The 23,940-nt window shown below is 41.2% G+C and overlaps 1 long non-coding RNA gene and 2 other non-coding genes across 3 annotated transcripts; 1 reads left to right on the top strand and 2 right to left on the bottom strand.

The window, feature by feature from the left end:
• Positions 1-10,346: 10,346 nt before the first annotated feature.
• On the bottom strand, positions 10,347-10,977 carry LOC108052279. The gene is made up of 2 exons (XR_001769644.2): positions 10,852-10,977; positions 10,347-10,725 (listed from the first exon to the last, which is right to left on the bottom strand). It is a non-coding gene; the product is annotated as an uncharacterized LOC108052279 (long non-coding RNA).
• A 1,695-nt stretch (positions 10,978-12,672) lies between these two features.
• On the top strand, positions 12,673-12,745 carry Trnaf-gaa. Its single transcript has one exon. It is a non-coding gene; the product is annotated as a tRNA-Phe (tRNA).
• A 312-nt stretch (positions 12,746-13,057) lies between these two features.
• Trnaf-gaa lies at positions 13,058-13,130 on the bottom strand. The gene has a single exon. It is a non-coding gene; the product is annotated as a tRNA-Phe (tRNA).
• Positions 13,131-23,940: the final 10,810 nt, after the last annotated feature.

Below are 23,940 nucleotides of genomic sequence, written 5' to 3'. Positions count from 1 at the left end.
AAAGTCTTTTTCGTTGACTTCTCTCCCATTTCGCGCCGTTAGTGTGAATTTATTGCCAAGGCGGCACGAACAAAAAAGTGGCAACAGGAGAAGAGAAGGAGGATCTCCGGACTTGGGAGCTCTCTGGCGCTTCTTGGCCATGTAACGGGCCGCGAGCCAAGAGTTGACCTGATTATGGCAGGACTGGTTAACGGCTTCCTGGATGCTGTCATGTGCGAGCTCACTGCTAAATCTGGTTCATATTGCAGATGATTAATCGATTTGATCAGTGGCAACACTTTGTATGCTTTTGTAAAATGTGCTACACGATAATCGATGACTTGCTTATATGGCTTATATTCAGGTTGAAAGGATTGATGAATTCTTGTAAGATAATTGTTTATATTTGTATATATTTTTTTTCTTAAAGATGTATTTATCGGAGGATAAAAGCTTATGACTCAGAAAGAGCGTTTTAAAAACTTTTTGTTCATTTGATTTGCGTGTGTTATAAACCTAGCTCTTAAGTTCTCTGAGATCCTTTCGTTTCATTAGAAAATGGGTCTGATCAAGAATATACAAATTGTAAACAGTTTAAATATTTTTTTAATGGTGCCATGCAGTTTACGAAGATAAATATGTTTTCAGAAAATATAAAATTGTATATACATACATTGAAAGGAAAAAATTTGTTGATTATTCCAATAAGAGGCTTTATTAAACGTGCATGAAAAATGTATTTAAAAGGCATAAAATAGTAGCTTATCGTTTTAAAATATTGATTTTTTAATGCCTATAAAAGTAATAATATAAATCGTAAATAACCACTTTACTGATTTCCAAAGACATCATCAAGTCTCATCAAAATATAAATGTTTTATAATATTATGCATTCGATTCCCATTAAAGACAGGATCATATCAGCTGACTGGTCGGCTGCCCCCCAGTAAGACATTAACAACAACAACAACAACAACAACAACAACCCTCAACTGCAATGAGGAACAACAATCCGGTATGGACAATCACCAAAACACCTTGTCAATTGGGCGCTTGTCTTTTGGAAGCAGACGAACTGGCTCCAAGTGTGTGCGCAGCTTTGCTCCCCGATCCATAAAGTCGCGAAAACGGCAAATGAAGAAAACATACCACTGGGGACTCGGGACTTAAGACGTCGGTGGTGGCGGCGGCGGCATTAATAATAGCAAACAACAGACAAGCAACACCAAATGAGGGGGCTGTGTTGCTGTTGCTGCTGCTGCTGCTGCTTGTTGCAACTTGCAACTCTTGCACCGGCAGCAGCAACAGCAGCAACCACTTGGAGCAGCAAACGACAGAAATGATCTTAAATGAATGCGGAAGTTTTTCTTGGGGTTTCGTAACCAGCTACAGCAGCAGCAGCAGCAGCAGCAGCAGCAGCAAACAGCAGCAACAACTGCAACAGCAACAGCAACACCAAAGAGGTCGCAATTCCAGTGGCAGCAATGTTGCTACATTTATGTACATGTGTTTGTCGGCCAGTCGATGCCGTGAGCCCATAATCATAGATGCTGCTGGCTAGGTCGAAAGCAGCCCAGTCCATGGACATATTAAAATTAATCCAATGATTGCAGCGGCAGCCGCTTGAAAATTGTTAGCCAATTTGGTGGCCCCTCTCGCCCGGTTGGCCTCACTTGAGTAAGCAGGGAGCGTGTGAATCGGAAGCTGAGGCAGCCAGCTGCCAATAGTCATTTGATCCTGGCCAAAAGCTCGACCAGTTTCCCATGTGCCCAACCAGTTGGAAGATGATGCCCTGCAGCAGCATCAGCACCAGCATCAGCAGCAGCTGCTTAAAACGAAGTTCAAGGCTGTCCAGGATCCATATTGAATGTCCTCCCCCGCCTGCAGTTGCTCTTCGTTCATTCATGACCCACGGATCCCGATCCCTGTGCGTGGGTGGGCCAAAACAGATCCTGCCTGGGAACAGACAAATTTCTGCATAAACCCATAAATATCAAGTTGATCTAAACGGGATACCCAGAGGCGCCGGCGCCCTGAACTTGAAAATCCAACAAGGCCGACAAGTCACGTACTGAGCAACTTGACAACTCATAAATAAACGCTAAATTATGAACTCCAGTCGAATTTGAAATAGAAATTGAAATGTTTTTGCCACACCAAGAGATTTTCCTTGGCGACCAGCAACACAGAAAACACAAGCAATCGGCAACCCGCAGTAGATACCACTACACGTAAAAAAAAGTACATTACTTTTATTGCTATTGAAATTATATATATTTCCTTCTTTTCAGTTGTTTATGGAGGTGAAATACCTAATAATTATTAATTTCTAGTGTGAAACCCAAGTCAAAAATATTTCATTTGACTAAACTTTCAATTAATATTAAAATAAAATAGATTACTTTCACTATATTAATTCATATTAATATTATTATTCATCCACAATAAATAAACAACCCCTTACTTTAAGATTAAATTGAAAAACATTGTGGTATTTATATCTAATTTAACAGTACGAATTTAGATACTATAATACAGCATCCCTGTAAGAAGGGTTGAAAACGTGAAAAGATTTTCTCTGTGTGCACAAAAGGCGCCTCATAATCCATAATATTGTGTCATGTTCATGATCAACGCGGCCTCAGCCTTGGTGAGGAAAATGTGTGGCCGGCCCACACCTTGATGCAAAATTATTTGGAAAACTCCTCGCCGAGCGAACGAAAGTAAAAGAAAGGCCCGAATACTGAGGCCAAAAACCGAAAACCAAAAACCAAACACCAAAAACCGACAACCGAATTCGACCCGCTCGCCGGCTAATGAAGTGGTAAAAAGGGGCTTGGAAAACTGCATGCCAATGCATTTGGTATTGGTGTGGCATTTGGTGTTGCTGTTGCCACCAACGCCGCTTGTTGTTGCCATTACCTCTTACCTCCTCCGAGTCGAGCGCAGTTGGCTTGCCATTTTTATGGCCTCTTTGGGTAAAATGTTAACAACTGCGCCGGGGTGGGGTAAAATTATGAATTTTTACTTTCACCGCATGTGGCGATTTCAGGTTTGCCAGCGGGCTTGAACTTGAGGCAAATGCAAAGGCAAAGGCGGCGGCAATTGTCAAGGCTGCCAAAGGTCACAAGACCCAGTCAAAAACGAAAGGTGTGGTCGACTCGATAAGCGAGCTACAACACCATGAGATGCTGTGCATGCAGATACCCTAAAGATAAAAGGTGGCACATTTTTTAAAGGGAATTTAATATTATGTTTAAGCAAAAACTGTTTAAAAATAGGAATTCATCAAAATTACAGAATATATTTAAATAAATTGTTACTTGCTCTTGCTTTTGGATTCATACGCTAATTGTTTAAATACTATTTTTATTTCAAATAATAGTGTCACTAAGTTTTACAGCTTGAAATACAATTAAAGGTGTGGACATAAAAATTAAATTATTATTAGTCTCAATTAACCATTAATATGGCCATTAATGTGCAAACCGTAACATTTAAAAGCTAACAGTAATAAATGATATCCAATTAAGGTTGAAATTAAAGTAATTATAATAATCAAATTCGACTAATTCCATGATTGCAAAAACAAGTTGTTTCAGGAAAACAATTTATGACAATTTTATGATTGTCGTCTTCAAAGCTATACATGAAATGTCAGAAAAAATCATCCTTAAACATATGGAAGGAAATAAAAGTAGAACAATCTTATATGGTGAAGGATTAATTATACTATCACAAAATTGTATTTTAATAGATAAGCTCTTGGATTTCTATAAGCAAAAGTTAAAAATGTATTTTCCCAGTGCTTCAAATGGATGCAGTTGAACCAGGCTCACACAGTTGCAGTCAGATCATAATTGATTGCTGCAACAAATATTTTTATGGTCAGGGCCGAAATCACTTTGGCCAAGCGAGAGCGAAGTGGCCAACCAATTTGCTTTTAATCTAGCCTGATGAAGATGTCCGACGCGATGGGATTAGCAGACCACAAAAGATACGCCCAGGGAAACTGAGTACCCATACCCATACAGGCTCGATCTTTATGGCCTGTAACATTTCCGCGTTTTGGCCAAAAGAGAGCGAAGAGTGGTGCTCTTAAGCTACGCAGAGACCTCACTCTTAAGCCCCAACCGATTTTCGAGGTTCGCTTCAAACTGGCTTACTCGGCAGAGTGGCCGGGCCCAAAAGGTTTGAGCCAGGTTCGCTTCGGCCCGGGTTGGGGTTTGCTTCGGCTCCATGGAGGCAATACGTCACTAGGGTGAACGTACTCGCGGATGTTAGTGGGTCACTATTTGTACGGTCAACGAACCTTTGGCCGCTTGTAAATACAACAAAAGAAAAAGCCCGGCCAGCAACTTGCTTTCTTTCTTAACTTTTCTCACACAAACACACGGCGGCCAAAGAGATGACTCTCGTCTTGACTGACTTGACTGGTTGACTTGCAGTCGTAATTTACTTGGGCTATAGGTTGATCGTCAACAACCCCCCTGGAGTCCGCAAACCCCCTCCCTCTTCACCCCGTCCCCTTTTTGGAAACCCCCGCTCAGTTGCATCCTGCTGGCCTGGCCGTATTTGTTGCCATTTTGGTTGCATTGCCAAGATGAAGCTGCAGCTGCATTGCTTGGTGTTCTTATTATGCCCCAAACAGGTCCATGGGAGGCTCTTTTCTTGGGCTTTGGCTTTGGTTTGGCTTGGTTTTCACATGATTATCATGATCATCATTACCATCCGCAGCCACATTAATATCGTCATCTTCGGGCCAACTGTGCGACCGGGACGAAAAATCAGCCAGACTGAGACGGAGCGATTCGGAGAGCTCCGTTCACATGCAAGTTTCGCTGGCTGGCTGGCATGACTTGTGGTGTTTGACTTGTGTGTAAGTCAGTCCATAGAAATGCATTTCCGCATATTTTACACCACTAAAAAGTCCAAAAAGAAGGAGGCAAAAAAAATTGGAAAAAAAAAAATATACATATGTTTGTTTACTCTTTTGTTGTGGGGCGTTCGTTAGCTCCATCTCCGGGTAATTGAAACCATAATCATTATCTGCTGCCTGCAGACTTCAGCGGCCTCTCAATCAGCTCAGTTCAGCCTCAGATCGGTTCAGTTGTTGCCGCTCCATTATAATGGAGTAATTATGGCGTGTCCGAGAGCCAGGAATTTTCTGCACTGGACTTCAATGCCAAACAATTCCCTTTTGTCATGATATGGGCTTATCTGTCGCCCCCTTCGACCCCCCCTCCCTCGCTCAGCTCCCCTGATAAAATGTCACTGAACCCATTGGGGATCGACTTTGTTTACTACTCTCCCGGGCATTCTCAGTCATTTGCATTATCTCCGAATATTCATGCTGAATTCTTGAGACCACATCGGAATGGGGAAATTATTTAAATCAAGCCCTGCCAGCAGCATTTAAAAGTTAAGCACATGCTATATCAGAATTTGGGCTGATTTAAATCTGAAGCACACGCTATATTAGACTTTGAGTTGAATATTACGATAGGTATCGTTTATTTAAAATACTTATTTTTAGCTTGGCCTCTTATTATTTATAATTTGAAATATTATTAAAATCTATAAAACGAGTAATACTATAAATTCATGTTAAATAGTATATATTTAGTAAAAATATATGGACTTAACTGTAAACAATAAATTATGTAAATATATACATTTGACAAATAAATTATTTATACTCTTAGATCTTGTCAAATCCATTAACTATTTAGATGTACGTTTATTGAAAACCCACTTGTAAACATCACTATTCTTAGCTAGTAGATGGATTGCTAGCGACCTTTCTAAAATTTCCAATACCATATGGATGCCAACGAATCCATCATTTTAACACTTTATGGTCAACCATCCATCAACTTTCTTCAACCGACCTGAGCTAGCTATCTTTCTACGAACTTCTTTATCATTAGGAGTGCACGATCATGCCAATAAAAGAAAGAAATCACGGGCCAGCGATCGTTCGCCATGGTAACAAACTTAATGCATTCCGCGTTAAAGTGTCAATGATCTCGTTACCGAAAAAGAACGAAGAGCTTCAAACATTTCACGCACCGGAGTTCATTGTACCACAGAATTGGACGGAGGGCCACCGAAACATGGCCACCATATGGCAGAGTCCATCGTAGATACAGTCTAGATTCACTAACTCATATTTTCGTAGATCAAATGGACTAGATCTTTGAGAAGCTATGAAGTCTATGAAATCAAATTTTAAGTATGTAAGTAACCAATAAATATTTTTCACATCATCTAGGCCTTAGGTTTCTAAACAAATATGTTTAAAGTTGCGAAATGCCAAACAGTCTCTAATTTACAAATTACTTTTGTTGCAACATAAATAATAAAAACATTAAATACTATTATGTAATATCAATCAGCAATCTAGCAATTTTAATAATAATATTTGAAAGTAGTTTGAGTTATAGAAGTCTTACTGTAGCCGATGGAGAGTTGGGAAGGGAAGAAAGGGGCAACTCCATTGGTGGTAATGGCCAAATCATGCACGAGCTTTTGCAGAGAGAAGATAAATTAATATGGTCAGCATGTCATGAATTAGCTTTCTTCCTATAGCTGCGCTCCGACTTTAGACTTCTTCGGCTTCTGCCACTTGGCTACCTATTCCAGAAACAAGGCAACAAACAAATACAACACGGTATCACACACGGCACACAAACTTTCACGCAAAACGTCCATTCAACTCCGGGCTGAAATAGAAGAAAGAATCAGAATCAGAAGTAGAATCAGAATCAGAAGCAGAATCAGAATCAGATCCAAAAGCAGCAGCAGACCATAGACAGGGATAGGTATGGTATACGAATACGTATAAATTCCCATAAATCAGCTGTGAGCCAAAGGGTCAAATACCTCGTGGCGGGCTAAAAATTACACACGAACATGTGTTGAAAGGAGAAATTAAAACCAAATTAGTTTTACACGCTGACCAGCTAGAAAAAGAGCGCAAAAAATAGAGCAAAGATTGAAAAAGGGAGCATATATTGAAATTATATTAAAATTTGTTTTTTACTCTTGAATTTTTGAAAATACTATTTTTCACTGAAATAATTAATTATGTTGTTTTTTTAATATGTAAATGGAAAAGTAGTTTACATGTTATTCAATACCCTCTGAAAAGCTATGACAATCCTTCACAAAAACGATCGTCCAGCTCTAGTTTATTTTATCTAGATGGCTTTTGCCTAATTGCCCCTAAGATCCCATTTATCACGCGTCCACCACGCCCCCTCCAAAAGTTTGTTCCAATTTTGTTCCACTTAAAAAGCAAAAGCTGCTTAGATACGATACGGATAGTACTTCCTCCGCGTTCCAACAGTGCCCACATATGATAAACTCTTCGCTGGAGGATCAGTGGGAATCAGAGTGTGGGTAGAAAGCGCACCAACAAAATTAAACAAAACGAAGAGCCAGGGAAAACGCTAAAATATCGGGCCCGACTTTTGTGTGGCCATAAAAATGCGTGAGTTACGTGCGGGCCAAGAGCAGAAATAAGAGCCAGAAGCAGCGGAGACGTCACTCAGTCCGTCAGGGAGTCAGTCTTTCAGTCTCCCAGGTTTTCGGACTGAAAATGAACCATTGACGCTGCTGGAGTTTGGCCAAAAAAAATGCAAAGTAAATTAAACATTGGTCCGCCTGACCTGCCCTCAAACTTTTACGTGCACAGAGAAAAAGTCAACAATTAGTGTATTAGTGTATTAGTTGTATTACATACAACTAAATATTTAAGAAAAAATTAAAACAAATTCCTAAGTTGGTACAAATGTTGGTAACATTTTGATTTTATTATTAACCAGTATAACCAGTAAATATGTTATCATATTTAAATTTTCTATGGAACATTTCGAACTCTATTTTTAGACCAACCTTACCAGAAACAGACTTCTTTAGAATGTTATAGCTCTAAGGTTCGACAGAAATATTAATTTTAATGATCAACACTTTAAAAATGATTTAGTTTTAAATATTTATAAATATTACAGTTCCATGTTCATAATGATCTGATTTTTTGCCGTGTGCTTATCCTCCTGCGACTCACCCAACCCACCCCAATCTCCTTTTATGTGCCAAAAGCACTGGGATCCATCCGCCATGGTGTTCATGATGATGATGATGATGATGATGATGACGAGGTTGTGGCTTTGGCTTTTGGTTTTTGGTTTTTGGTCCGCCGCCACCACCGCTGCTACGTTTAATGCGCCACGGTGTTACCAAAGTGGCAACGACAGTTGCGGCCATTCACCTCCCAAAAAACCAAATATATCCGCCCGTGTGTGAGAGTGAGTGGCACACATATGCAGCAAACAAAGTGTGTAAGTCGGGCCCCAAAGAATGAAATGACCAGGCCATCCCATCCCATCCGTGGTGTAACCAAGTTAAGCCAAGCTCGCTAGGCCCAACACCCATACCAATGCAGACCCACGTTCATGGCCGGTACGTGTGAGTGCGTTTTGGACCTAAGTGTGTTACCAAACTTTTACACAGGAAAATACGATGCCTAAACTAGGGATAACCTCTAATAGTTCATTTGTGCTTCAGTAATATTAAATATTATTATGAAACCCCTATAAAAAATTATTAAAACACCTTTTAGTATGAAGTTATATTCATGATTGATTTGTATTGGCAGCCCCCAAATGAAAAGGTTTTAATACAAGGAAGTTCTAGTTGTAGAATAGGTTAATGCGAAATAAAAAAAATGTTATTTAAGGAAGGTTTAAGTTAATAAATTTGTTCTCAGTGTACTGCTTTTTGGCGGCTTTTGTTTGGCAGTCTTTATGGGTCTTTTTGGCTTTCATTGTCAGAGTGACCGTGCCACAGAAGATTACAGGGCAACACACATATAAGCTCGTTGTAATGGATTTTTTGGGGGGCCGGGAGTGGGGCTGTAGAAACAAGTTCCGCCTTTTTGGCCTGCTTCTCGCGACCAAAGAAATGATTGACATTGGGCAGGGTCGCCATCAGTCCCCTCGACTGACATGCTAATGTTTGAGTATGAAGGAGCTTGCCGTTCCAAAACAAACAAGCTGAGGTGAGAGAGAGGGGTATATGCGAACTTAAAGAGACGGGTGAACAGATTGCGGCTTAAAACCGGCAAAAGTTCAAGCAAAACAAAATCAGCTGACACCCAAAGAGTAGTTATGGGTCTGTAAGAGAGCCCCAACGTGATTACTGGCTTTGAAAGAGAGCTAAAAAGAGGAAAGAAAGAAAGGGGTATAGGCCATTCGAAAGAGATGGCAATAAGAGAAGAGAATGCAATGCAACTGGCCTCAGAAATGCGGAAGTGTATGCATTGCATCCGTCGTTCATGTAATGTGGGAAAGAGACGGGACATGATGGAATGAAAGAGAGGGGGCGATATTGAGAGATCAACTGGTTTGCGGCTGTTTGTGTTGGTGTGTTTGTCACTGTTTAGGCAAACATTGTTTATAACTTGTTTATATAAATATTGTTAATTTCGTGCGAGGCCTGCAAACTGGCCCCCAACCGGCATCGCTCTCTTCCCTCTCTCTATCTCTCTCCATCTCTTTCAATCTCTTTCTCCCCATGAATATCTTGGATTTATGTAGAGAGCCCCCCAATTGTGTGCGCGGAAGGGAGAGAGAGCGATGGGTGGGCGAGACAGGGAGCGAGAATCGTTAAAAGCGCAATTAATTGCTCACAGCCAATATCAAATCAAAAGCGTTTTAATGAATTGCACAAATTTGTAAAGATTGCCGCTGATTTGTCGCGCGTTGGAAAAGGGGAAGCAAAAAACTGAGTTGGTGGGCCGAGGTTCAAATAAAAATTACTTGAATGTCACAGTGATTCACTGGCGGAAGAATGTAATTGCCCCAGGAAATAGGTTAAGTTCTTGGAAAATCACGTTACAATAGTAGAAACCTGTATTATTACTAATGGAATATTAATAAAATTATTCGCCCGAGAATATGTTAAATAACGATGTACTCATATAGAACAATAAGTATACTTACTTAAGCGATTCAAAATGTATTTTGCTACACAAAAAAATTTAAAAACAATTTAAATTTAGTTTCGACAGGAAAAAAGAGAGATTTCTTAGCAAACTAACAACTACTGTCGTCCAATGATGTGGAATATTAAAAGCCCTAAAAAAATTTGTTTGATCTGAAAAATGGGTTTTCCAAAAATTACCCCCATAAATGGGTTATGTTCTTGAAAACTCATATTATATCAATGTAAGCATTCATCTTGAGACTTGAATAATCACTTTCCGGGGGACTCACCTATTCCCATACCTACATCATTCAAGTTAATCGATTATCTAACATAGTCAGAATCCATATCATCGTAGAGCGCGCGCCGACAACAAATTGGGTATATCATCATTTTATTTATAGCCATCAATTACCATTTATGCATTTCCAATTAGCCTGGTAGTAGGTGCTGGGCCAGCTCCACAAAACCCGGGGACTCCGCCCAGTTGGGCACAAATGCAACATTCACACGTGCAACAAAAGCGGCAGCAACAGCAACAACTGCTGCAACTATGAAAGCATTTTCCAATTCCGATGCATGACATTAGATGCGCTCTCCCATACACGAAGTTACATATGCATGAAAAGAATCCCAACTGGTAATGAAAATAAAGTGCACGTCGCATGCGGTAATAATAACAATAAAATAAAATAACAAATTACACGCAACACTGCCACGGCCTGGGACTCTTGACTTGGACCGACTTGGCCTGCACTGAGAAAAAAGAAGGGATCTTTGGTTTTTTTTTCGATGATTATTAACTACAATGCTTTATTAATTTATCGTTTTTTTTTGTCTATAAATTATTATTATTGATTTATTTTAACGATGCTTACTTACGTTTTTTTTTAATTCATTATTCAATTTTAACAGCGCTGTAGATATTTTTGAAGATATTTATAATTTGGTAAATAGGAAATAAATAAGAAAAACGTTAAGAATCAGCTTTGCTTTCGTGCAAGCTTTGCCTATGCATTTTGTTATTTATTTCTTAAAATTCATTAAGATTACTGAATTTTCTCGGAGTGCTTTTCGGTTTGAATTTGAGTTCGACTTGAGGTTTGGGACTTGGCCAGCGAGCGATAATTACGGAGACACGGCAACAAAGGCAATCGAGCCGACTCACTGAAAACTTGGCAGAAGGAGAAGCCAGGCCGCTGGTGCTGAGAATCGTGTGTCCCCATTTCGAAGAAAGAGCCAGGGAAAGAGGGATCGGCATTGGGAAGGGATAACTTAACCTGGGGCATAGAAAGCTGATGCTGAAGCTGCTGTTGCTGTGGCCAAAAAATAAAGAAAATCCACAAGAGGTTACAGCCAAGGGCAGGGGCTCCATCGAAGCTCCAACTTACAAATTGGCTAAGAGAGCGGCTCTCTTTTGGCCCCTCTCTTGGTTCTAAAGAGTCGGTGAAATGTGGCCAACACAGACGGCAAAACAAACGCATACAGGTAAAACCAAACCCATATAGCTTAGTTGTGCAGCTCAGACAATCTGGGTCACATTTTGCCATTGAACCGGGGACGTCACAGCGGGGCAACGACCGCAAAGCACGACCAGCTACAACAACAGCAACTAGGTACAACAACAACATACCAACGGCAACAACCACAAGAGATCCAAGCAACCATTGGAAAGCGTGCAGGCAAACATTTTTACAACGACAACTTGGTGCTTGGAGCCCAGCTTCATTTCTGGTTTTCTCTGCTGCCTGATTTGTTGCCCAGCGAGCAAAGTAGTGTGTGTGTGTGTGAGTGTGCGACACCAGCCCCCGTCCCGCCCCCTCCAGGTGCCACGCCTCCCCGCCCACAATAGTTCATTAGATGCCATGTGCCATCGTGGAGGAACCAACATGATTTGGCTGCAGACGAAGGAGCAGCAGCAGTTGGACATGGAGAAAAACATATAGTTATCATAGATCAGAAGATCAATTTGCTGGATTTTACAAATTTACTGTTTTTAATTTTTTTATGGTATTATTTTTATATATTATAAGTTCTGTTAAGTTAAAAACTTATTAACGAAAATTCTAGCCCATATATTTGGTATATTAACAAACTATTCAAATAGTTTCAATATTGGTATTATTCCTTAACAGTTTATTGTCAGCTACTTATTCATAAATCAAAATTTGTTTGGAATAATTTACTGATTAAAAATATTGAAATCTACTTAATGACTTCAAGCTTACAAAAATAAGATAGAAACTTTAGTAAAATATTTCAAACAAATTTCTTGCAAAAAAAGCGAGCATAGTTAAGAAAAAAAGCGAGCATAGTTAAGAAATGCTCTATTTTTTTGCAAGACCTAACAAATATTTTCTTCTGTGCAGCCACGGGCGAATTTCAACTAATTCCGAGAGCCGGCTTTTCGCATTTGAAATGCATTTGACTTTGATGGCTTTGGCGCAGGCGCTGGAGCTCTTTGCCCCCCGACCATTCCTCATTTTCTGGAAGTTCTGCACGGTGGCCCCGGGCAAAAGGTTCTATTTTTAATATGCTCGCGATTAGATAAGGTGCCCAGCAACAGCAGCAGAATCAGAACAGCAACAGCAGCAGCAACAATGACGATAAGCGGTGGGAACAGCAACACGAAGCGAATTGGGGGAAAAGGGCAGAACATAGCAGGCAGAACTACAGGGCACTTGGCGCCCCCACCGTCACAGCGCCGAAATAGCTCAGTTGGGAGAGCGTTAGACTGAAGATCTAAAGGTCCCCGGTTCAATCCCGGGTTTCGGCATAATATACTTTTTTATTTTTGTTTTTTTTTTATGTATTGTATTATTATAACATATATTTTTTATATACCCCTGCAGATATAAAACAAAATGATTTGTTGTTTAGAATAAACACTAACACCTTCTTGTCTGCTTCTCAAGAAAATTCTTAATTGAAAATAGGAAAAACTAATATTTTGTTATTCTTTTTAAGCAGGAATATAATTTAAAAAAATAACCTTAAATTTGTTATTTATTTAAAAATATATAAAAGATATCACAGATGTAAAAGAAAAAAAAACATACGTTAAAAAAAAATATAAAAAGTATGTAATTGCCGAAACCCGGGATTGAACCGGGGACCTTTAGATCTTCAGTCTAACGCTCTCCCAACTGAGCTATTTCGGCGCTGTGAGGGTGACGTCCCCAAGTGCCGTGTACTTCGCCAGCTATGCTCTGTCCTTTTTCCCCAGTGGTCGATTCTGCGTTTGCTGTGGGGCTAATCTAGACGGGAGCATATTAAATTAACCTTTTGAACTTTTATCTTTAAGTGGTTTTAAAAAACATGTTTTAATCGAATTATAAACGATTTTTTTCACAAATAAGCTCTATAGCTTCTATGACAGCTATATGATATAGGTGGAAGGTAGCATTTAAGTAATTCTCTAAAACTACTGAACTGATTTGAAATAAACTAAAAACTCATTTTGTATTGCTCTGCAGATTCATCCAAAACACATTTGAATGGCATTTAAATGCGGGATTTGGCCTTGTCTATGGTCATTCAAGTCCAGTGGCATGTGGCTGTCAATCAAGCGGTGTTCGCAAAATTAAACTAAGCCGGCGCAGCCAATGCCGACCTGGCCAGCGGGACAATGGATGGCCATGATGGTCAGGATGGCCAGGATGAAAGGTGCGGATTAAGCTGCATAATGGGCACGACGACTCAATCAAACAGCAGGCTAAATGGCACAAGGCCATCGCAGGGAAAAGTGAAAAGGGAAAATGCAAATCGCATTATTAACGCAGCCATTGACACATTGGACCTTGGCCAAGGACTAAGAACCAAGGACCATTGTCCAGTTGACTGATACGGTCCATTCTCGGATAAAGCAAAAGTGTGACGAATGCGCTGACAACAATTAAGAGCTGGAAAAGGTGAGCGACCAGGTAGGAACACCTTCAAGTGGACAACCGATTGGGGGCGTGATGATAGATTCATCCCGGCAGCTGCAAAACACGAACCAATATGCAAAGGATCTGGGCCGGAATTGAATCTCATCTCATCTCGATCCGGCGGTGTCCAACAACAGCTGCCAAGTGGAGGACGCGTGCTAGGCGACCACAAAAGCCATTGACTCGGCCTGAAAGGGAATCGAATGGAGAGATTGCCCCGGCCTACGCCTCAGAATATCGCATATCCGTTTGGCATAAAAAACCAAATGCTCCATGGCAACTGGCACGCACCACATGGCGCCCCTCGGTGTCTTTTGCATAAAAAAACCCTAAGAAAAAAACTGAGAGGCTCGGGTTTTTTTCTATAATTTCATTGTTATTTTTTTTTTATTGAAAGTGAAAGATGGAATGAGGCACCCTCAAATTGCAGCAGCCAGGAAGTGTGGCAGCCGCGAAAAAAACCTCGATTCGAGAACAAGAGAGCCCAAAAAAAGTGAAAAGATCCTTTCGAGTCTGCGGTCGGGGTGCCAATTGTCTATAGCGTAGGCTCAGGTTTTTTATGCGCCTTGCTGCCTATCAAGGAAATCATTTTCTTCTATCTTTGTTTCCCTTGTGCACTAAGAGAAAAAAATTATATACCTTACAGAATAAATTTTGCCTACCAAGAAAATCATTTTCGCTGTCATTGTTTGACATTTCCACTAATGGCAAAAAGATATAAAATACTTAATTTTTGATTGTTATTTAATATTTAAAATATTATGTTTCGAAAAATTTTAATTTTATTAGAGCTCAAAATTTTAATCACAAGATAAGCTTTCTGATTAATTAAATAAAAAATTTGAGCTGAAATGAAATACTTTCAGATGATTAAAATGAAATATAAATTATTTTCTGTCATAACATACTAACTTACCAACCCTGTTGCTGTCAAACATGATTTTTCCTCAGTGCACACAAAAAACAGGAGCCTGCGATGTTGTTTTGGTCCTTTTTGTTCGTATGCTAAGCAAGTTCTAATGAGGGTGCGTCTGCAGCGCCTTCCACTCTCGTTTTCCTTTGGAGAACAGTCGGTGGAGGGAGACCCAGAACGAGACCGAGTCCGATTCCGATTCCGAGTCCCTCAAGCAGATGCGCTTAGAATTTAGAAATATGCAAACTTGTATCAGGGCCGCAGCGATTTGGGAGCGTGGAAAGCGTCTTGCGAGTAAATCGCACCCCGCACACACATTACATGCGATGTCTGTAAGGGTTGCCCGCTAAGCACAGCGACTAAGTTGCCGTAAGGGGTGACATGTAAATTTTTGGTAGATTTGTAGTACTAATTCCTGTAAAAGGTACTAGGCTAGCAGCCGTCGGCAGCCCGGCAACATTGTACACCGACTTACAGAGGTCCCAACAATCTCGGCAGTCGTGGTGGGGGCTTTGACTACAAACAACCCCCGTGGCGCTCGTTTACACTATGTAGCAATCTGGGGTTTCATTACAAAGAATGTGCTCACCAACACTCTGATAAAAAAATCTCGATGGGGGTGATATTCATAGTGGAGCAAAACCGAAAGTATCTGTATTTAATTCAACAATCTATTCAACCTTATATTTTAAAGTACTATGATCTATAGGTTAAGACCGAATTATTAGTTGATTTGTTTTATTAAATTTTGGGATCAAGAGGAAACGATTTCAAGGGAAAAATTTCAGCTTATCTCAAGACAATATTTGCTATGATAAACATTTCTATAATGACAAAAATACTTTTATGTAAAGTGGAGTTCCAATTAAAAATATATCTGACAATTATAGCTTCAAAAAATAATTGTAAGATAAAATAAAATACGTTTTAAAATACATTAAATGTGAACTTTATTTTATTTAATTTCTCAATATATGCATAAAAATTATTTTAAGGCCCTAAGCCCACTGTGCTTCAATGCGCAGCGAAAATCCTGCTCCACTCGACGCTCCCATCACTTTCTCTTTCTCTCCACTCTCTTGACAGCTGCGCATAGGGCGAGTCCTTCGATGGGGAATCCTGGCTTGGAATTTATCCACCTACTAGCCAGTGCTGGTGGCCCGCTACCAGAATCTACAATATTTCTTTTTCTCCATCGGAATGCGACGCCCACGCAAAACGTTAATTTAGGCGCCAAGTTTGCCACGCCGCGTGTGCATTGATAATATATGCAGACGCTCCCTCACGTGGCAGGGACATAAAAATTTCTTATCATTATCGTAAGGGTAATAGGCAACCAAAGTTGGCCAGTAAGTCGGGGGCGTTAGTGGGAGTGGGCGAAATAAAAAAAATAAAGCGAACGTGAGATTTTCCGGCATTACTGGCATTCATAACATGTTCTCGTGCCAGAACCCCCAACAATTCTGAGCAGCGGGCAATGCGCATGTCCTGCTAGGAATTAGAACCACCTCTTGAGGTTCCTGGTTTCCTGCTAGAAATCGACGCCGACAAGTTGACTGTTTTCGCATTAAAATGCCAGATTTATTGCCCCCAGAGCGAGAGCCCTTCTAATTCCACCTCTAAGCACACTCTCGGCGGCATTTTCTTTTTCTAACATTTCTATGAGAAATATCTGGCTAACAGGAGGTGAGCATTTCTAGACGGGGATTGGAATGCGGTGACTTTGGGCGAAAGTATTTGGGGTCTAGCTCCTCCTGTTGGCCTGACAACGTGTGACGAAAATGGAAATTTTCTAATGGCCGCCCACGCCTGCCTTTTTGTTGCCCAAAAATTGCCTTCCGGCAACGGATCGGAATCGGAGTTCTTGGCCAGGCTGCGACCCTGTTCGAATGGGCCAGAAGATTGATGACTTGACGTTTTAATGACGTGCTAAATGCCCATAAAAGTCAACGACAGTTGTGGCTTTTTTTATTGTCGGGTCTCTTCGATTTTCTTTTTGTCAAGGGTGGAACATTCATTTTTTATCTGAAAACACATGTCTTTGGGCCTGCTAGCCTGCTCGTTTCAGCTCGAAAATATTTTTTTAAAGCCACTCAAAGCGGCCAAGCACTCACACACTGGAGACAAAAAAAGATGGCAGAAAGGACTCATATTCCCCTCGTTCTGCAGGAGTATATTGCCTACTTTAGAGGGCTTAAGTGCTCCTCTTTATGGCCTCAAGTTTATTGGCAAGTCGCTTCATTATGTGGCATATTTATATAATATTTACATATATATACAGCGCACACACATGCTGCTGGATTTTTAATGGACTGCCTGTTGGGAACAGCTGGGCACCTGGTCGTATAAAGCCACAAGTTGGCACTTTAAGATGAGGCGCCATTTTGAAACTTTTGCTGGCATTTAAAACAGGGCTCACGCGGCGTATGCGCAACTTTTCGCAGGCATTCCAGGACAACGTATACGTTTCCTGTGGGATATCGCCTGTTTCACCATTCCTGGTCGCCGTGTGCCGCACATGCAACGGATCAATAGCCCGGTCGGCCACGCCCGCCGAATGGAATGTGCGATATACAGACGGATATCGGGGATTCGATGCCAGAACGGTCCAAACATGCCAGGCATGCCACACATGCGGAACTGATGCATTTTCATTTACCAGGCTATCAGGGCCTCGAAACCGGAAGTGAATTCCTAAGCTCGCTTCCGCTCTTCGTTGGAATGTTGTAAGCCGCTGCCGTCGCATCCTGATGCCCTGGCATTCAGGCGTCCTAACTGTCGCCCTGGCCAATGTTGCCATGGGGCCTTGGCCATGGGCTCCAAAAGAATGCGCCAAAAAAAATGTGAGTGCTTACAAAATATTTTGAATTTTTTTGGCAACGCTTGGAGTCACAGGTTTTTTGGGGGGCCAACGTCATCGGATCGGAATGCGACGCTGCCACTTTTAGTGGCATCTGCTGGCCTAATGACGGTATTCCTCCGCCGGCTCCAAAAATTCTTTCGACTTTCGCCCGGGTGCCATGGTTAAATACGTGGAATTCGTCCACCTACTGGCCCATTCTCAGCTCCCGACTCTCGACGGCAGCGAGGGTTACTTTCACTTACTGTGACTGCCGATTGGCGACCCTTAACTTTTTCTGCTTTCGGGGTAGTTTACACGCTCGATTGTATGCTATATATACATTTGCTGGCGGAAAAAACGAGTTGTTATTCGTTTGTGGGGTGTGTGTGGGGGGTTTTGCTTAGATTTCTTCGCCAATGGTTTGGGCAGCTTCTTAGCCTTGCTTAGACGCCCCACATGTGTAGTTTTCAAATGCCAAGAGCGCAGGACACTTTCGCTTTTCACACACATGTGAGAGCGAGCCATTTCTGGAGAGAGGGGTTTTCCCAACTATTTTCCGGTAGTGCAAGTCCAACTGAGATAGTTGCTCGTCCTGCTGGCCGATCCTGCTGGCCTAATAACCTGGTATGGTAATACTGTTAGTTTTGAAACACTATAGTTTCGTAGTTTTAGTTATAACAGTAATCGCCACCCCACGCCCACAAGTGTGTGTAGTTTTATCTAACATTGACATTGGGGTATTTACCCGAGATTTCACACAATTGCTGTTCGCCTTGTTGGAATATACGAAAAAATCCATTATTATGAGCGCCAACTCCTGCGGCAGGAGTCGATTGGCTCCTGTCGCGCACCTGTCGCCGTTGTCGTTGCCAAAGATTGCATAATTTACCTGGCCCCAACAGGCAACCAGGAAATGCAGCCGCACATTCCATCTCCACCCGCAGGTGTCACAGGGCAAAAACTTTGAAAAAAAAAAAACACCCGGGCCGTTGAAAAAGGTAACAAATTCTAATACCTTTGGTGTGGCAAAGCAACTGAAATGCCATGGCCTAGGGTTGCGTGCGCGTTAGAAAATTCTAAGCGAGAATTTCAATATTAGAAGCTATTAGGCGCCGAGGAATCTCAGCAGGCGTTGGTATGCATTAGCACAGTTAGATGTTCGAGTGGCGAAAGCTATGCGCATGACACATAACACCGGCCACAAACCACCCAAAGGCAACCACCACCACCCACCAACCATGCTCAAAAATCCCAAACCTCAGCACTGTATAGAGGAGGGGCTATACATACGTGCTGCACCAGCAGAAAAACTTTTAATGTATTTAGAAAATAATATAATAAATTACTAAACTAAAAAAAATAACCAAAATGTTTGATCAAAAAAATATCAAGTGTTAAAGGTTTTATTTTCCTACTATTAGTATTTCTATTGTAATTATAACACTATTTGAAAATTTAACAAGACTAATCCACCAGAAAATTTGTTTAAAATAAAATCAAGAAATTTCTTTTTAAGTCCTAAATCGATCTGAGCAATTTACATAATCTTCTAATACTATTTTTGGCAATTCCGCTGGAAATATTTATTCAAAATCACTTAAAATTAAAATACCCGATTTTATATCTATATTTGTTAAAGATCCAGTTTCTTTTTAGAATTTTTACAAATTTTGTAACTTATTTTTGTCGCAGTGAAGGTGTCATGACCTGGCCATTGAGTGCGCTTAATCGTTCACGGTAAATAATATTCAACAAAAAGAAAAAACCTAAAAAGCGAATGGTGTCCACAGAAGCAGCGGGAGCACCTACTGGTCCGCCGGGGGAGCAGCATTCCGGTGTCCTGCTCCTCATCGCTGGCAGCCTGTTCGAAATGAATTTCTGGAGCTTTGAAGATTATGGACTCACTCGGGAGACGCTTTGATGTCCGCTCGCTGAGGATGCTCAAGTCTGGGCGCTCGAGGTTTAATTAGCTTAAGAGGATCAAAGCGGGCTTCAAGTGGTTGGCGTGGCCGAAACGCCCGGCGGACGAGTGCCGCACAAGTTGCATTTAAAGGATACGCCAACAGGAGAGCAGGAAAGTCTAGTTGGTGGATGTTAAACGGGGAATGCCAGGGAAATTCAAAAAGGCAGAAGGAGACAAAAAAAACACGCAAAACATCCAAAACCGAAATGGTAGAGAAATGAAAATAAAATTGATAAAATGCCATAAATAAATTGCTGGTCAAGTAAGCACACACAAACGAAAACATGGCGTGTGTAAGCCAATCCTGTATCTGTATCCTGCAAAGTATCTGTGTGAGTGGCCGCTTGTATCTGGCAGATACATGTGCCTAGGCATGTATATCTGTGGCATGTATTTAATGAACTGGCAACTGGCAACATGTGTAGCATATTATTTACACAATTTAATGTATTTAAATGCAATTCTTTGTGCCAACCCCCCGCCACCGCCGCCCTGGTACCACACAACCCCCCTCCCCGACACCCATACACTTGCAGTGTGGCAAGGGGTCGCCACCAACACTAGTGCACTGATGTAAGTATATGAAATGTGAATAGGTTCGCAGGATGTGAGCGCAAGTGCCGCTGTGGAGTTGCCAAGGGGTGTGGGTTTTCCGAGGGGGGGGCTCTGGGGTGCAAGGGGGTTCAGAGGGTAGCAGCTATCATCATCATCATCATCATCACCATCGTCGCCGGCAGCGAGAGTCCAAAGAGGGGTAGCCACCCCATGTCGACACATTCGCCCCTGCTGTTCCACATTGTTTTGCCCCGTGTCTGTCTGAGTGTGTGCGGCCTGTACAGGCCCCACTTTGTATTTTTTTCTCGCTTTTTTCCCCCTTTGTGTTTGGCAGGGGCACACATATTTATGTGTAGTACATATGTTTAGATTTGTTATTCATGCCATGTAATGGAGACAGCTGAGCTCTCTATCTCCCACCCTGCGGGTAAATGGCATTATGTGCTCGGTACATGAGCCCGGGCCTCTGGATTACCCAACCGGGTCCTAAACCCAAATGTCCTCTTATGTATCCCACTTGTTTCCCTGTGTTGGCCCGTTTACCGTCGCAGGAGCAGTGCTTCCATAGACACCGATTGTTCTGCTGGGCTCCTGAGTGTGTCCACTGGGAGTGGGGCACTCGGATTTGGTGTGGCCTGCCAAGGTGGTCATGACTTACTTAAACCCAAACTAATTTTTATGAACTCTGGGTGGGTGACAAAAGCAAAAAGCATTGTATTCTTTGGTACTTCAAATAACAGGGTGTGCTTTCTTTGTGGCAAACCAAACAAATTGTAAGCAAATCAGCAGAAGGACGAGTAATTTTAGCCTTGAAGTTAAAAACCAGGCAAATACTATTTGTTCCAAAACACATTACTGATTTATATAATTTTCAAAGTTAAGATAGTCAAGAAAGCAACTGGTTGTAATATCATAGTGTGTTTTTATTTTTAGAAATTTATTAAAACAGTAAAGTTGAGCTTTGACTTTATACTTATATTTTGTATGGTAAGGTAAGATAATTATAAGTAATGTGCATTTTTAATCATAAGCAATCTTTCCCTTGCAACACTTCCAAATAGTGATAGTTGGTGATTAAGAAACCATGGTAATATTTGCACTACAACCATTAAATTGCAAGCTGCGGAATAGCCCGGAAATGCATCCCAACGCATAAACGCATCTCCCGCGGAATTCGCGTCAGTGGCCCAAATCGTTAGAGCCAAATGCGCGGGCTTTCACTTTCGTTCGCTCGCCGGCATCAATAATAAAGCCATTTGGCTGCTAAACGTTCCGCTAAATGTTTGCCATAAAGCGGCGCCAGCGTCATAAAGCCCAGCCAGATACCAACTAGTTGGTGGTGGCAACTGTGAGAGAATAGTAACCAACGGGGGCAACATTGAGGAGGTACGTATAGGTGGTATCGTGGAGAGGAGCAAGTTCAAAAACCCCACGACACGACGACTATCACTGTGTTGAGTGCTGCTGTATCTGGGTTTATTGTACTTTAAGCGTGCAGAGTTGCCAGCAGCTCTAATTGCGGCAAGTGTGTGCGTGAGTTAGTACGAGAGTATCTGGGTATCCGAGTATCCGAGTATCTGCCAGATACTCGCCCGTGAGGTGGCATGATGTGCCCATGATGTCTAGGAAAATGCACCGCCACAATGTCCACCGCAGCTCTAATTGTTTGTCGTGCCCGCACTCATATACTCACATGTATCTGTATCTGTGCGGTTCAGCCGGAACCACTGTTTGTGTGCGTATCTCGTTCATGTTTGCCATAATTTTTTGACGCTTGAGTTAAATTTCAAAACATCAACGTCTGCGTTCCAGCTCACAGCACTCTCCGTTTTCATAAGTTATAGGGTATGCAGGCAGAAAGGGTATAGAGGTTCACACAAAGTTAAAATTCTAAGATATTAATCTTATCTGCTTAAAAAGAGTTTTTTGTAATTATTAAAGATCAATTCAACTTAATATGGCTAATTAAGTTAAATTAAATCGACAATTTTTTAAAATTAAAATACAGTTCCATTCATGTTTTAAGCATTAAAACTTAATAACTAAATGTATCAACCTATCAACAAAAAGTCTAAAAATAAATAAAAATGTATATAATGGATAACTTTTGTTTACAGTTTGTTATTATTTTTGATAGAATTCAAATGGATATCGTTTATTTGTATACCAATTATTTATACTCTTTTTCCTTTCCATTACCTACTTTTAGTAGAGCATTTAATAGTCGAATCCCCTTCCGTAGATGATCCGCACTTGCTGCGATTGTTAATGAGGAAGGAAATCGCTCTAATTGGATGTCAACAAACATATTAAACGCGAGCCGCGAGCGTCTGTGATACGAGTGTATTATTGCATTTGCTTTCCCGGTACTCGCCACTCGCGAATTTCCCCCCCGGTGGAAAACCCCTCTGTGTAGCTCCCCAGATTCCCCAGTACCGATTGTGTGGGCAGTCAGTCAGTTTCCGGAAACTTTTTCGCGATAAGTTAATTGTATCTGTCGTCTGCAGCCGCTGTCGCGAATTGCTCGCAAAATACAAGGTTTAATTGAGAGAAATTGAGACTGCAATCGCAGTGTGGCTCAAGCCATAGGCAAAAGGCCATTTATTGATATATCCGGACTGCCAGCCGCAAACAAGTTGCAGATGGCGATTTCGATGGCGAGAGCGGCCGGGGAGGCAAATCACATTTCCCTGCGAGTTCATTCAACCTCGCCCCAGTGAACTTAGCTGAGGTTATTTTTACATCCAACCAACAGCCTCCTCCTCCCCTAATCCCCTCCCCTTCCCACCGCTCCCCCCTCGCAAAAGCCACCTAGGCCAGGCCAACTGGTCGCAGCCAGAGCAACTGGTCTGGTCTGTTGCTCGGAACCAGCGAAACTTGGCTGGTTGGCTGGAGACCAAAGTCTCCGGTCTTCGGTCTTCGGTCTCCCGAGGCACACCAGATTTATAGGGCCCGCGGCTGATACACTGCGGAAAAAAGGCCACACAGAAAACAGAACAGCTCCTACTCAATAGAAATTATATTGTTCAAAAATATGCTTACATTAGAAATGAGCATGAGATGCCTAAACGGTAAGCATCTAATCACACCGCTATCTAATATATTCTTATAATTGTATTATTTATATTAAAGCCTCCAACAAAATGGGCTTTGACTTACACTTCAGATGGAAATGCTGGTACTTAATTCAAAGTGATATATATTCAAAACACATCAATTAAAAATGTATACAAATCCAAGATACTTATTTCTACTGCTTGTTCAAAACACCTAATTAAAGTGACACTGCAATTGAAATTAAGCATTCAATCGTTATAATAAATAATAACACCGCATTCTTGTTAACCATATTTTTAATGATGAGGAACATCCTCATTTAAAGATTATTGGTATTTTTTTTTAAATAGTAAAAACGGAAAATCAAAATAAAATTAACCAAATATAAGGCATTTTTATTGAAAGTAATGTAACTTATTAAATTACAATACTGATGCGTGCGGCGTCTACAAAATCTATTAGGTGTTCGCCGTTACATCATTTGATAGGATAAGTTAAATTCAGTAAACTCGGTAAAAATGTATTATTTATTTATTTAAAAGCCTGATAGATTCAGGCTTAAAATAAAGATCTATTCATCAGATTGTTCTAGAAAGAAACTCGGGGCAATCACTATTCGAAATTAAATCCACCATGCTCCTGATTTTTGATTTATGCGACCTGTTCGGTTATGCAGGTGAATGATTTTTCCTCAGTGTAGGGAGGCCTTTGC

This window comes from Drosophila rhopaloa, unplaced genomic scaffold (assembly GCF_018152115.1).
Source record: "Drosophila rhopaloa isolate 14029-0021.01 unplaced genomic scaffold, ASM1815211v1 contig_167, whole genome shotgun sequence".
Classification (NCBI taxonomy): Eukaryota; Metazoa; Arthropoda; class Insecta; order Diptera; family Drosophilidae; genus Drosophila; species Drosophila rhopaloa.
The sequence above is the reverse complement of the archived record's forward strand: the minus strand, read 5'-3'. Positions and strand labels throughout refer to the sequence as shown.